This window comes from Saccostrea cucullata, unplaced genomic scaffold (assembly GCF_032062105.1).
Source record: "Saccostrea cucullata isolate Sc308-1 unplaced genomic scaffold, CSIRO_AGI_Scuc_v1 ctg1046, whole genome shotgun sequence".
Classification (NCBI taxonomy): Eukaryota; Metazoa; Mollusca; class Bivalvia; order Ostreida; family Ostreidae; genus Saccostrea; species Saccostrea cuccullata.
The window spans coordinates 42,670-57,508 of record NW_026941103.1 but is presented as its reverse complement, the minus strand read 5'-3'; the positions used below and the strand labels follow the sequence as shown (position 1 = coordinate 57,508).

General features: G+C 33.9%; 1 protein-coding gene across 1 annotated transcript in view; it reads right to left on the bottom strand.

Annotated features, from left to right (window-relative positions):
- The window catches only part of LOC134257204 (semaphorin-5A-like), an 86,743-nt gene that overhangs the window by 37,306 nt on the left and 34,598 nt on the right, over positions 1-14,839 (bottom strand). The gene's annotated exons all lie outside the window — the stretch shown is intronic.

Sequence of the window (14,839 nt, the reverse complement as noted above, 5' to 3'; positions counted from 1 at the left end):
GCAGTTAAAATCTGCAAGTCCTACCATCAACGAAAATGGTCTATGACACATTACAAATCAATATACCCCCAGTTCACCATTTCATTATTTACACTGACTTCATAGCATTATGTTTGTACAAATATAAACAATAAAATGCCTTTCTTTGAATACTAATATGGAACTTTAATGTACTGTTGATACCATTGCCAGAAAAAATTACATAAATTGCTGTGTATATTTTTCTGCTATAGTTGCCAGTTGCCACCATTAATTTTCATATTGACAAAGAAATAAAGAATTTTATTGTTGAATCAACCTTCCTTAAGCATAGAAAAATTTTTAAACCACATCATGAAGAACATGCAGTTAGAGAAGAAAGTAACAAGAGGAGGACATCATTTGTTATAATGTACCACCTCTGCTTGATGGCCAGGTGGATAATCAAGAAACTAGTCACCTGAGCCACCTGACTTGTCCAGTGACAGACCCGGTGAGTAATTGATTTACCATGCTGTGAGACTCCCCAAGCAACCCCCCTGTTTAGACTATTAATACCATGCATGAAATAATGGGTAAACTAGTACCTGGATTGTTTATGTATGGTTACAAGTCACCGTCCTTTGTAAATAAATTCATTTAATAGAGAGAGAATATGACAGATGCTCAGTTAGGTGAAAATCACACATTTTCACTGCATAATATTTTTTTTCCAAACTTCTTTGACATATAAATATTAGGAGGAATACTTTACTACTGTATGTAACAATCATATAGGTTATCTTGAGAGAACAATCCCTTTTTTAAATCTATCATTATCAAGTTTCTCTCTCACTGCAGTGTAATACATAAATTCTTATTTCTTTGTAACATTTGTCAAAAGAAACTCTGGATTATCATTAAAGCTAACCTTTTAACACCTTGAAAGGTTACATGTATATCATGCTAAGTCCATGTATCTAGCACTCCAGAGAGAAACTGCCAACTCATAGCGATTAGTTTTGACCTATACATTAAAAAATACATTTTAGAGTATATATATTCCCCAACTGTGAAACTGATAGAGGTAGTGTATTGCATTACATTTAGTGTGTACTTACTGTCATTTCAAGTTTTAACTTTAATTCTAAAAAAAATATTTCAACATTTTTTTCTACTCTTAATCAAAAGCTTTATCCTAATTCTACATTCTCCAGCTTAAAACTACAGTGAAACATGTCTCTTTCAGCATCTTTACTATCCATTTCACTGGGAATTCTGACCTTTATTTTCATTTAAGTTTTACTATTTTCCATGCTCTTTACACTGTGTAATCCAACATCCTTTCGTTTTATGACACAAAATTTGTCTCAGTGAATACTGAATTATACAGGTTTTACTGTATAAGCATTTTAATTTCTAGATATTCCTCATCATCATTTAATTTACTCAGACTATTCTAGTTGGAACTAAGTAATACCCTTACAATTTAATGACAAATTCACAATAATTTGACAGGTTTTTGAACATCATATATTTGTATTCTGTACATGATTTGGCACCTTTACTTTTTAAAATCATGCAGTTCTTGTCATGGGAGGGAACCAACTTTCAATGTTCCCAAATTGGCTCTGTGATGCCCATATTTAGAACCAATTCATTTTATCTTGATAAGAGGAAAATGGGGTCCCTCATTTTTTGCAATTTATCATGTGCTATATGATACCATTAATAAAATATTAAGATCAGCATGTACATATTTGTTCATTTTTAGAGAGAAAATTGCCTTAACATTAGAGACTGGAATGTAGACTTTTAATTTCAGCTTCACTTTCCCGTTTTTGACATCTGTATAATTTGATGATCACCAAATCATTGAAAATGCACAGATGTTATTCAAAAATAAAATTAGCTGTAACAAATTACTTGAAATTGCATTCAAAATTTGAGCAATGTCTGAGAAATCGAATTACATTGTAATTAAGTTTAGTGGTGTTAATGGTAGGGTTGCTTGTTGGGGAGAGGGGTGGGGGTAAATCTTGAAAGTTCTGCTAAACAGTTGTTGAGGACAGCTGTTTTAGCCATTTTGAATGTGTTTAATACATCACCAAATTTTGTTTTATTTCTGCATGAGACAGAAATTAGTCCCCTTGTACATCTGTCCACTTAGCTTAGAACTACCCCAAGCCACAATTAAAACCAACACATCTGAGGAAACAATGACTAGCTTCATACAAAAAAGGTGACACATTTTATGTTCTCTTCAGGACACATCACTGCTGATTTTCATCAAACTTTTACAATTATTAGTCATAATTCATTCATCCACTGCAGCAACTCTGAAATAAGAGTTCTGTTTTAATAATGAGATCTGACAATAAAGTGAATCACATTGAATGCACAATGTAGTAATTATTTCCTTTCCATCTTGACTCTGGGGTAATTCTGTGTCACTGAGTCTCATCTGAAACCATGCAGGCAGCAATGACTCAAAGAGTTCTGCATTATAAGAACCAAGTACATAACTACATATCCCTGTTTACTACAGGTAGGTTACATGGTATGGATCCTGTATTGATAGATATAATGAAAGATTATTGGTTGGAGAATTTTAGCCTAAGTATATACAATTTCCTACTAGCTTGGGCTAGCTGGTTAGCTTAATCAGTAGGATACCGGTATAGGATTAGCTGCCATGCCATACTAGTAGGTCTTCAATTCCATTTGGAGGCACACATTTGTCTCTCTTACTGATTTCTTTGGCCTAAACATTTGAGAAAGCTTACAGCTGAAGGCATTTATGTAATGCGACTTACAAGACATGCGACTGAAAGTCTTAAGACATGCATACAATACAGACTAAATCATCAAAGGATCTGTGAAAGAGTACATCTGTATTTTGATCTGCTCAGAACACCATATGTTGGAGCAATTTCCCAGACTTCTTTCAGCAGACACATGCACTTATTGCTTTTACAGACTAACAGCTTTTAATGAATCAAATCCACAAAAAAATCCTGATGACATTAATGCAATACATATTCAGACTAAACATTGTGTTGGATTACCAATCTATGCATCATGGTGATCTCTGATTCCAGAAACAGATGCGATTAACTATTTTTGCAGTATTTACTACGTAATCCTTGTGACACTTCTGTTGACCTCTTGGGAACCATTTGCCCACCAACAATGTCGACTGTCACTGACACATTTACATTTCCATCAATCAAATACACCATCTGAGGTTCTATTGCCCTATTTCAAAGCTTCTGTACTTTCAAAAAAAAAAGGTTTTCGAGACCTAAATTATACAATTAAAATTTCCTTACACTGAAAATCTCTACTTGACATGAAAATTCGGACCCTTAATTTAACTGTGATTAGCCACAAGTATCTGTTTACTTTGAGGTCTGAACTGAAATCCTCTAATGACAGTCAACCTGAAATATATATTCGTTTTTTTTAAAGGTTTTTGCGACTTTAAGGTGTGGGTACACAACATAGGACAAGCTGCGTGGTTGCTATATGAACTCTCTAGGTGTTATAGACAAGATAAAGGGGGTATTAATCCCCTTAAATCACTGTGTGTTTGTTGTCCATCATTAAGTGCATATCTTACAGTGGCTAACCCTCCTTGAGCTCTATTTGACCTGTCACTTAGAGGACCAAAATATCGCACCTTTACGGCCAATTATCACACCCTGAGGAGATCTGTACTTCATTATCAACCTGTGCTCTATGTAAGGTGAGGGGTCCTTGCTAGGCCATCAGATGAGGGTACAATACTAAGTTCCATCGAAACTTAAGTCAATTTCTTCAAGATTCTGGTTATGCCTTATGCAAAGCTTCATGTAATAAAATTGTCACATTTTAAATCTTATTTTGCTAACTAAAATATAAATACACTGTACAATAAAAATTTTCAATATTAATAATAGTAAATAATTAATCTTAAAAATAAGTAATAAAAAATAACTAGACCTCCAACACTCAAAATTCATTAAAAGCACACAATTTATCAAACACAAGACATATGATATTCATAATCTGTGTCACCTTGTCTTCTTTTGTCGGCATTATTTACCTAACAGTATGTCACATTCCTCACTGGAAATTCTCCGCATTCATTGCTCAATGATGCAGCCATTGATTGCCCCAACTTCCAACATTGTTTACCATCTACTTTTGTTTTTGGTAATTAAGATAACGTAAGTACACAGTTTAGAGCAGTATATCATGCAGTTTTGATTTTTATCTGTCAATTGTCAATGGGAGAGAAAGATAAGCTGACTGTAAATAGTCAGCAGAATAAATGAAATGTCACCCCAGCCTCAGAGAGTTGCCTCCCCTACATAGTAAAGATTTATACTTGCTGAAAATAAATTTGATGTTAGTTTAGGTCTATTTCAGTACCATCTATCAACTGCTTGTGTTATTTGTAGGCAAGTGTCAACTATTGCTGAAAACTTATTCAATGGAAAGTAGACTTCACACTCTTCAAAACTTGCATCACCTCCGTTGGCACAAGATTTATCCCCCCTTGATAAATCACATTTACTACAGTTATGTCTTTAAGTGGCTGTAGGTATATAGAGCTTCTGAACAATTCCAAGTAATGAGCGCTCACAAAACATCAGATGATGACTGCAGGCCCAGTCAGGTGGGTCAGGGGACATTTCCTGAGCATTTATCTTCCTTCCCTGCCACGTGTGAGGGAATTTACAGCTTTATGTGTATTTAAATAATGGCTTTCTCCTATAACTGTCTCCCACTACTAATTATTTAAGCCTACTGGTTAACAGTAACAACCATTATAAGAAATGGCTTCAGAAATGTAAGTAAAACGTGACAATGAAATATTGTGCTTGAGAGATATAAAAGCAAAATTATATCATTTAATATAGCAGAGATTGACATTACTGCACCATAATATTAGTTTACATATCCTGTATTTTGGTTTAACAGTGCTTATATTTAACATACATGATTCATTTAAACAGTTTTCCTTTTTTCAATTCAGAAAGGAAATGTTCAATCATCTAAAATAGAGACAGAGCTCTTGTAACAAATATAATTTCCCTGGCATGCTATTCTCTACAACTCTCTACTACGTAATACCTGTCTATCACAAGTTTTAAAATGGTGATAACATTACAATGAGAAATGACTTTCCCTGAAGTAAAAACAATAGCTGACAGTTAACACTGAGATAAATCACAGCCATCAACATCAATGTCTTCAGAAACATGCAGTAAGCAAGGTGATCTTGGCAAGCATCGTAAAAAAACAAGTGAACACTGAGCTTTAGCAATCATCAACTTTCTTGGCACCCTTGTGGTAATTAAAGCTAATGCTGCTTAACAAATTACCCCCCTTTATTACCATTACTTGCTAGCCCTGTGTTTCAGGGAGGACATGTTTTAAATTCACACTGATCTTGAATGCCTGGCATTGTCAGACTCATTATGTAAGAATCAATTTTCAGAGTTTCTTATGTTTGGAGAATTTGCACTGAAGTGATTCTTAGAGGTTTAAAATAAATTCAAAATCTCTTAAAATTCTTGTCATTGCACCAGCTCTTAAGGGCTAAGAACATGTAAAGCCCTTTGAAATGTCTATTTCTTGAATAGTGAAGTCTCCTTGGTAATCAGATTTTTGTTGAGTCTGTCTGCATGTTAGTATACCTGACACTCAAGTACTAGAGCTCTTCAATTTTCTAGAATACATGTCATCGTTCCCCAAACTTCACAAGAAACCTCATAATCTGAGAAAATTTACGACTGAAGTCTTTTGAAGGTCAGCTGACTGTAGTGATTATTGAAGATAATACCCTGAATATCGTCATAACCTGATCCTCAACACAGAATTTGACTTTAATCTAACAACCTTCAGTCAAGGTCAGCCACAAGAATAAGGAGAGAGACTTATTAGTATATGATTTACAAACTGTTATTTAATGAACTATGAACACTACAACATTTAGGGACCACCAAATTTTTGTTCTTCTTAAATTCTGAAAATATAATTTGTACTTTTGCTAATGAGGGCTTTGTAGAAGATTTTGATCCAGACAAAATTTCTTCTCCAAAAAGACTGAAAGACACACACAGACAACATTTCATGACTTTCAGTATAAATTTATTGTAACACATGCTATCGCCGGATCAACTGAAGCAGACAACAGACAAATCACAACTTGTTTTTTATTGTGATCTGCTTTTTCTTCCTCTCTTTGTAACAGCCGAATTCACAGAGTATGGATTTGATAAAAAATACAACCTGCAAAGCATGAGAGAACAATGTAGCATTGTGCAGCAGACTTCAACGGTATCACATCAAACAAACAGACCGATCTCAAAACATGGGTGCAAGACAAAATCTCCAGCCCAAGGACCAAGGGTCAGATGCCTGTTGGTATCAAATGAAGTGATAGAAACTTCTCACTAGATTTTCACTTTGTCCTGTTACCACTGACAGCTAAAAATGACAAACATGCAATTACGTCTCCAATTTGAAGCAGTTATCTTGGTAAATGAAAGTTTTCAATGACAAATGTTAATTCTACACCTGGCAGTGTTAAAATACATTTTAATCCCAAAAATATTCTTCTGATGTACTGGGTCTGAGATTTCAGGATGTCTTAGTGAAATTTTACACTTCATTCTTCTTTAACATTTCATACCTTAAACATTCATGTGTCAATGAATAAAATAAAATTTATGACCAGATACATGTGAATAAATAAAATAAAATTTATGACCAGATACATTTGAATTATTATTAATTTTTACAGATCTTATACTCCTTAAATTCACTCTCTGATAAACTTCTTCAGGAGCAGAAAGTTTATTATTCTAATCAGTGTTTCACATACCTCTGTAGGTAAATCTGTCAGCATTTGCAAAGATACAGGTCTAAATTTATCTTCCTCCCTTCATTACAACTAACAATATCGTCAATATAGATAATTAGATGACAAAGTGGATTATCTTTTATGACAACTTCCTACCTCTTTGTAAGCCACCCAATTATTTGGTTCATACCTGCCAAGTTTTATCCAAAACAAATTAGTATACATCTCTGATGATGTGTATTTCATTACCAGAATGACTTGAGGAACATGCATGCATACAAACAACAGGATAATTAACCTCTTAATGATAACTTTTGAAATTTATATACAATTTGACATTTACACATAAATATTCATTCTAACTTGAAAAAATACATATATTCATGCTTTACTTTTACTGATTTGACTTTTCAAGATGAACTTTTAATACACAGCAAGTCCAACGAAATTTGTGAAAATGATAAATGACACCTGTACACATCTTTAATGACAAAATAATTGTGTCCCTCCTCCTTCCCCTGCCAGCAGGTGCCCCTCCCCTTACAAAATAGACCATTCTTCTTAACAATGACCCCTATCTATAGCCCAGTGTCCTCACATCTTTACACTCTACACAACACCAGGATCAAACTGAGCATGCTTAATATTCAACCACATGAAATACGACAAAATGAAACATACATGCTTTTTTCTTTAAATCTAGTGAATGATTTATCACATACTCTAACCTTACATTTTCACATCAGCTCATACCATACAATTGAAAAGACACATAAAAGTTTGAGCAATACAATACCTTGAATTTTCAGGTGTGAAAAATGTTCCCCTCCATCATCCTAACTTCTGTTAAACTGGTATAGGGGACAATTTAATGTACGATTTGCACTCATGGGGTGAACTAAACCACCGAGTGCAAATAAGGTGTATAAATGTCCATAAATATTAATAGCTGCACAGACATGCATCAATGTGAAGGGACATACAACCCAATATTAGCCATATAGTGAGGTGCTCTTACAGGACTATAATAAATTGCCTTCAAACCCCTGGTTATGTAAGCATGCAGACTGCAATATTGATTTCTATATTTATTTTTGCTTTTAATATACTCACAGAGAAGAAATACCCTTAAATATAAATTTTATGTTATTCTTTGAGTGTTGTCTGGGATTAAGAACTTTCCTTTCTAACAAAGTCCCACTGGCACAAGAATCAGAGAGGATAAACAGTCCACCTCTGACGATAGAGGGCCTTTAGTTTACACACATATAACTTTATCCTGATAAACTGTCAATTTTAACGCTTCGAAACATTTTTTTCTTTTGCAAGATTTCTTCAATCTTTACCCCAATGATGGGTATAGAATCGGTATTTATTTACCCTCTGGGTCCCATACCTTTGCTTTCTGTGATGGTTCCGGGAGAGATTAGAAGACATGATACTTTTTGTGATATGGATTAAGCAGTAATACACACATTCATATGCATTCAGGTAAGAGTGGACACACAGAGGTAGGAACAAAGACCACCTATAGATATTGAGCCAACAGCAGCTGACCTTGTCTGACCCCTATATTACTAGAGTAATCAGCTATATATATACCTTACATTGAATTCATACCTACATACATGTACCACAAACTAAGTTAATACATACGCAAACTAAGTTCATACATACGGCTTGCCAATGCATGTAGTGTACGTAATGTTGTTATCTGAAACATAAACTGTGCAAGTAACCTTCACTGATGATCCTGGCAATGAATTATAATTTATTTGGGTGTGTTCGTAACTATACAGGATTGGATGTAAACAAACATGCAAAATTGTCTACGAGCATGATATAATAATGTACACATGCAATATACACAATTTACAATTGCAGTGGTTGTTCATTGGCAGGGAATCAGACCATGCTGATTGATCAAAACTGGTCAAAGGATGTGTTTCTTCCATCGTTTATATGCAATAATTCATTTTTTTTTTTAAATATATAGCTCAGTCTTATAACCAAAGTTTTTTATATCCATACAAGGAACATATAGAGGAAAGTCTCCTATAGGATTCATTAAGAATTCCTTATAACTGAGATTTCCCAATAAGCAAGTTCTTTATAATTGAGTTTTACTGTAAATCAAATTTTTATCTATTATGTCATTTAGCGACAAAGAAAACCACTTAGAATTTATGTCAGAAAAGTTTACTTGCCAAAATAAAAAAGAAAAAAAAATGAATAAAATGATTGATTTCTTTATTTATCGATCGACCAGGTAAAGTTTTCTAAACTAAACTTGTTTATAGATATCAAAAACTGAAAAGTTCAATTCCTGATACCATACGCTGTGTGATTTCTGAATCCCAATCCTCTTTTACCTACATCATTTTTATACACCTGCTGATAAAGGCACATCAATAGAATCTTCAATTCCCACTTAACAGCCCCAGTTTTTTAAGGCTTCCTCCTGATAAAAATGTCAGGTGTATTTTGACATGTAAAGGGATACTTGAAATGCCCACACCTAGGCAGGGGTCTGTAATTAACAGTTGTAGGTATATACCTCCGCTTTCCTAATCTACAAGATAAAGAATCCAGAGGAGAGGTGTAGAAATGTGCCACAAATTTCTTCCTCCCGATCATCAAAAGATCAGCTTTCCTGGGTACCTTCTCTTACACACGTAGCAATAAACCATGACAACTCACAAAAAATTACTCTAATAATTACCTGACATGAAAGGATTGTCCTATGACCTAATGGTATTGTGTTACTTTATTATACCCCCTGCTTGAAAAGTGGGAGGGTATACTGTAATCGGTATGTCCGTCCGTCTGTTACGCTTTGGGGTACCCACCTCTTATCCGCAACTCCTCTTGGTGAAATTTAATGAAACTTTCACAGAATCTTTATTACATATTGCCATTGTGCACATCCTATTATACTTTTTGATCCGACACATATTTTGGGTTTCCCGGCCACAACAAAACATGGACTTTGCCATTATAACCATATGGGAGCGGGGTATCATTTAGTGAGCTCATTGCTCACAGTACCTCTAGTTTCAAATTGGATTTATCAAATATAAAATACATAGGGTATTTATAGAATATAGGTCCAAATCTCTGTTCCCAAATTTTGATCCATATTGAAAATTGACTTAAAGTTTATAATGTTCATAATGAATGAAATCCAAAGGACTTCTTTTCATCATCCAATCTTTTCTCAAATGCTGACAGTTATACAGTTGCTCAGTCGGAAGAGTGTTCATTACGTGATCAGAAGGTGGTGCGTTTTAATCAAGGTCATGACTGACCTAGTCAATAAAAACTAGAGGTACTGTGAGCAATGAACTCAATAAATGATACCCCCCACCTCCCATATGGTTATAATGGCAAAGTCCATGTTTTGCTGTGGCCGGTAAACCCAAAATATGTGTCGGATCAAAAGTATAATAGGAGGTGCACAATGGCAATACGTAATAAAGATTCTGTAAAAGTTTCATTAAATTTCACCCAGTAGTATAAGAGGAGTTGCGGATAAGAGATGGGTACCCCAAAGCATAACAGACAGACGGACGGACAGACATATGTACAGCTAGACGGAAGGACATACCGATTACAGTATATCCTCCCACTTTTCAAGCAGGGAGTACAATAAATAGATAGCAACTCTTCTTTGCCAAGCGCTCGGCACTTTGGAGTGAAAATTTTCGTTTCAAATGATACTTTAAGAACCTAGGCCCCATGTCAAGGTAAATAAAGAACTGCTTAATGGCCCTGATTGCCGAGTAAAGATGTAAATCTGAAGCCCCTCACCAGTGTATGAAGACATCTCTTCATGAGTGAAAAATTCTCAAATAGGATGTGAAACAACATTCTATAAATTAATGAATCTCAAATGCTGATTATGTACATGTAAAGATGGGTCCTAGATGATGAAGTTTACCACATTATACTCTGTCAGATGTACTGAACATTTATAATGACATGAACAAATGTGATGAATGAAGGCACTAAACAAACAAGCATTACTTTATTAGGAGTGTCTGTAACTGACAAAACTCATCAATAAAAGCTATTTCTTCTTGATCTAAAAAGATTGAATAAAAACTTCTAAATTGAATATTAGAGGCCAGTACATATCCATATTTCACTCAGAAGAGACATTTCTGGTCCTTTGTTTTCTCTCAGTGTTTGAGTTATAAATATATGTCTACTAATGATAAAAGATGATTGCATTATAAATCATCACAAGAAAGGGACTGATGTATCATCACATCTATTGCACTGCAGAACAATCAGTTTCATAATCTAGGAGTGCTGTCTTTTCCCTAAGAAGAAACTAAAATTCAATACATAAGAGCCCTCAAGAAACCACTAACAACACATGCAAAGTGTTGGCGGCTTTTCTTGATATGTATCGCGAGTTACATAATACTCCATTTTACCAACAAAAGAATGAAGATCAAAACACACAAATTAGATGATTGATTTGGGTCTATAAGACTGGAGAGGCCCTCGATTTGTTTGTGTGGGGTAGATAAGCTGTTTGTGGCCGTCAGAAATCCCAGTCAAGTGGATTGCCATTGGAGATCGGAATTATTACAACCGGAGAGTCCCCGGCCCTCCTCTGGTCAATAATACACTCTGATGTACCATGTCTTCAAACAGCTTTATCTCAGATATGATTACTTTATAAGAATTATGATGACATTTACCTTAGTGTGTCAGACATTTTGGTATACACCTCAACTGTTGAACAGTCTAGCTATAATGCTACCAATGTCATAAGTTTTAGCAAATACAAGAACTCATGGATTTTTATAATATAATTGTAAATATATGCACTCTATATGATTCGGTAATTTCAAGACAGGATCTGGATTCATATTAGATGACACCCTTTGGTGAAATCAACAAATATGAAGTTTTATGATGTGACAATTAAAGAAAGAAAAAAATCTTCACTTTTTATCAAATAAATGTTTAAATTGTAAAGGAATAATAAATTTTATTTGATGTTCCGTCTAACTGTCTGGAATTTTCTTGAAGTTTAAGGTTATTCAGTTCAAACCACCAAAAAAGACCTTGTTTTTCTGAAAAACTATACCATATACAAATGTATCTCTTAGAAATCTTCTGAGTAATTATATTCAGCATCGGCTCATGTTTACAAAGACACTTTACTGACTTATTCCACCATTAAAGCAAATCTTCATATCACATGCCATCGCAAGTCAATTTTCCCACTTGGGGCTCATCAACATAAATTTAAAAGTATACAAACTGCAAGACTTCAAAAGGAAATCTCCAAATCTTGCACCCCAAAAGGTAAAATTCACTGCAAATCCTTCACAGGCCATTAACCGGGCTTACAACTTGTGACAGGTTTACTTATCGCAGGACCTCATCTAAAGTGATTTTATATCATGTAAAATTTCAATACACAACAAATTAAGGACTCCACGAATCTGAATCTATAATCTTAATTTCATATATTACCATTACGTCTACTTTGATAGACTTTTAAGATGAAAATAAGTCTATTTCAGGGCACCATAGAATGGTATGCTAATTTTCAAGATTCAGTATGAAACCAGATTTCATTCATGAAATTCAGTCATTTATGATAGATTGGCTGATCTATTAGAAGGGAACATGGCCTCATTTACCTTGATTTATTCTGGATTTATTCCTCCCCAAACTTCATAAAGATGGCTTCGGTTATCATCAGAAACTATATCACATGTAATAAGGTGTCATTTTCCTAACAAATATTCTGAAACAGGTCTGTGATTTACATTTTAAAAGTATAAAATTTAACCCAACCTTCACATTTTTTCTATGGTACACATGGTTCAGCTGATAGGTCTAATGTCTCAAGGAATTTGTCGCCTTGTTCAGCACTAAAATGGAACCATCGAAACCATGAAAACAAGCTATAATAACTGTCCGTTTCCTTGATTAGCAGTAATTATTGTCCAAAGACACAGGTTTTTCCTTACAATCTGGCATCTATGTGACATTAATTTGACAGAGCCATTTACACCCTCATCCATTCAAAACAAAATTTTTCGGCTAAGAAGATAATATTCAGTCTTAATCTGGGATCATGTTACAGTTGAAAATAAGGTTGAAAAATCAAAATTTACAGTAAAGATTTAATCCATTTCTTTCGGGGAAATTAATTCCTTTGCACTGCCCAGATACCTGAACAATTGATGTATCACACCTTCAAACACTTATTTGCACCTGTATTTACATGTTAATGCTTTTGATTAGTACTTCTTCATTCAATTTAAATGATAAAATTTAGTTTCAATCCTTTAAAAATTAGAAACATTCCAGTGAGATTTTTGGTCATTCAGTGTTTATTGGTCTATCATTAAATGGGATTTTCTGAACAATGTAAAAAAAGCCAAACCAAAATAGGAGAACTAGCTGCCACTTTATTTGACCCAAGTCTGAAATGGTATTGACCATGCGATATTTGTGGAGGTGTGAATTGACTTTAGATAAGCAATAAGTCAGAAAATCGTAGTTACAAAATGGAGGTACAAAATTTATTTTACAGACAAGCAAATGCTAGCTCCCAATGTTTTTGAAACAAGTATTTACTCGTAATGTATGAAGACATGTAACAATAGATCCTAGCCATATTTAATTGTGCTTAAATGCCCTTTATCAATTTTCATCAAGTGGATTACGTATTTTTACTCTATTCATTCATGAGCAGGTTCTCTGACATTTATCAGCCTTTCTGAACTGCGGCACAATTTTTCATAATCAAGCAATTAACTTAAGGTAGCGAAAAATGAAGTAACACAATTTTGAGACTATAATTTCAATACAACGTGTTCTATGCTTTTTTGTGAATGGGCCTTACTTTCCATTTCAGCATTTAAAATCCTGTACGTGAATAGGATGAGTAAATATTGTTAAACTTTAAGTTTAATTTCATGTAATACCTGTCTGGGAGGACGATTTGGTCTTTATTACGGCCAATTACTTGGATATAGAACAAACAGTCCAAGGAATGATTCAAGTTGCTCTTTTTCGTTACAGACCATAAAGTTCGTAACTGCACACCCAAACCAATCCAGCCGTATTCAGCGAGACACCATAAGCTACAATTATATCTTTAAGAAAGTGCGATCAAGAAAAAGGATCAAACGTCCCACTTTGTATGGATTATTATCCCAATCTCTATTTCAAACCAATCGAGAAATTATACCCAATTATTTGGACTTGTTTAATAATTTAACATAATGTCGGGTATTATCAAAGATCTTCCACTTAATAAAAATGAGAGATAATTTAATATGTTTAAATTTCTATAATTTTCATAAATTGTGTCAACAGAGGATTGGCTTATTTTGTTAAAAACTCAGATAAGCACTGTCATATTTTCAATTTAAATAGAATGTGCGAATTACACTTTTTGATTCTACTTACACCCCATTTAATTCAAATCAAACACACAAAAAAAGGTCCACTAAATTGCCGTGATCTGGTACCCAATTTATGTTTTCGTAGATTATATAGCATCATTCTGATTTTTTTCAGCATACTAAGAATAATAAAAAAAGTCAACAGTTTGTCTACTGGATAGGATAAAGCTACTCATTTATCAAATTTGATCAAATCAAAACTGTGATGGATGAGTGACATTTGAAACCTGAGTCTTTCCAGATACACAAAGTCATTGCACTATCTGCAGCTGTTTATCCATTAGCATTTATTTATAGAAGGATTAATGAAATAAAATTTTAAGTAGCAAAAATAATATTTGTTTCTACAGAATCTCAGAAAAATATCAAAGAGAAATTATGATGTGCTGGAATGTAACAGTATAAAGAAGCAATATGTCAAGGTCATTCATAAATGTTAGCAAATTCAGAGATGGAAAGACTCCTCTGAATTAAATAAAATTTTGAATTACCTTGCAAACATTGATCTTATAAATCAATGATAAGATTATCAAGAAAGCAACATTAAAACCAGATTTTAATATGTTCAAATTGTTGATAG